General features: G+C 40.7%; 1 protein-coding gene across 1 annotated transcript in view; it reads left to right on the forward strand.

Annotated features, from left to right (window-relative positions):
- LOC118327605 (amyloid-beta A4 precursor protein-binding family B member 2-like) overlaps positions 1-680 on the forward strand; it is a 41,671-nt gene that overhangs the window by 10,049 nt on the left and 30,942 nt on the right. The gene's annotated exons all lie outside the window — the stretch shown is intronic.

A 680-nucleotide genomic window follows, 5' to 3' on the forward strand; every position in this document is an offset into this window, starting at 1 on the left:
TGTTTCATCTTGACCGCATGACACATAATCATGCCATTTGTCCAAGGGCTTGGAAATGTTTCTGACCTCATGATACTGAGACTGTAGTTACTCAGTTCAGTCATAAAGTGATGCGAGCGATTCATTAATTTGTTGGAACATGTATTCCACTTTGTCATGGAGCATGCAAAATATAGAGCTAGTCTAATTACATAGCCACCTCATTATATTGAAAGTAACAAACAACAAAATTACAAACTCTTTCAGTCAGCAAACCGCTCACTCAAAACATTACAGTCACCTTGATAGAGGAAGAAATAAAATGATTTTGTCGGTGCAGACGATACCGTCCACTGATTAGAACTCATTTCTCAATCCACGGCTGCTTTTAATCTCTTTAATCTCTCATTCAAATCACAACACACACAACTGCTGCAGTTTCAGTGACCTTCATGTATATTAGGCTCTTAGAATAATGTGGGAAACACGTTCAGATTGGCTCATTAGAAATAGGAGAGGGAGAAGAAGAAAGGAGATGAGGAGGCAAAAGGTAGCCTTGCCAGCAAAGGTGGTAGTGGTTCAGACCTTCTGCTGGGAGGTGAATCTGCAGTGAATTCAGTCATTGTACAGGCAAATGAGAGGAATTAGTGTGGGGTATATTGAACCTAGCTCAAATCTGACCTGCGTGTCATCCCCTCTCT

Source organism: Morone saxatilis, unplaced genomic scaffold, assembly GCF_004916995.1.
Source record: "Morone saxatilis isolate NCDOM2014 unplaced genomic scaffold, NCSU_SB_2.0 Contig17, whole genome shotgun sequence".
Lineage (NCBI taxonomy): Eukaryota > Metazoa > Chordata > Actinopteri > Moronidae > Morone > Morone saxatilis.